The sequence below is a fragment of the Acanthisitta chloris genome, unplaced genomic scaffold, assembly GCF_000695815.1.
Source record: "Acanthisitta chloris isolate BGI_N310 unplaced genomic scaffold, ASM69581v1 scaffold16679, whole genome shotgun sequence".
NCBI lineage: Eukaryota > Metazoa > Chordata > Aves > Passeriformes > Acanthisittidae > Acanthisitta > Acanthisitta chloris.
Genome location: NW_008689924.1, coordinates 2,686 through 3,596, shown reverse-complemented (window position 1 = coordinate 3,596; position 911 = coordinate 2,686).

Here is a 911-nt window from a genome sequence, read left to right as displayed (position 1 = left end):
TAGCTGTTTGTCTCAAACTTGTTTGTCTCACCCTCAAGGACAACTTGCCCCTACCATCTGCCAAGCTGAGTTACTCCCTATCTATATATAAGTTACAATCTCCAGAGCCTTGCTTGTACACTGCATTCCCAGGTGCGTTCTCAGGACTGTGTCCGTGCATTCCCAGGGCTTTGTCCTTGCTCATTTTAGCCTTCCCCAGGCGCATTCGCAGGACTATGTCCCCACTCTGTTAGCCATTCTCCAACATGTAGGCACCCTTGGGCAAAAAGGAATGATAAATGTCAGGGGGAATCCAAAAAAGTTCACAAACATTGATTGGTAAATTATACACTTGGCATGGAAATTGGTATTTTTGCCCTTCTGGTAGCAGGAGAAAGAAAAGAGTGAAGGAAAAGAGGGAAGAGAAATCACCACTCCTGGCTCCATCATCAGTCTGGCTGACACAGTATGCAGGAGGTGCCCCCTAAGCACTGGATCATCCTTTTTGTAGACAGGTTTTCCCCACCCTGGGGCTTGTTTTCTCACTTCTGACCCTGGTGAGTATGCACAGTCCCTTCCCCTGGATCCTCCTATGAATGGGTCATGGGAGCTTTGGTGGTCCTGATCCCCCACAGATTGATCAGCCTTTGGTTGACATTCCATGCCCACTCCTCGACCCTGTTCTGTTCCATGTGCTTATCTCCAGGAGCCAAAACAAGGGTGTTTGTCCCAGAAAATTGCTGCCCTAGCTCTGTGTGCTCCCCTTCTCTAGCCACATGCTGTTCTTTCCTGCCCATCTGTACAGGGTGTTCTTACACAACAGTCCTTGGTTGTCTCCGTGGCTATCAGTGTTTGAGACACACATGGTGGCCCCTTATCTTCTGGCCTTCCACAGAATCCAAGTTGATAAACTTATGCCTGAAAAATTACAA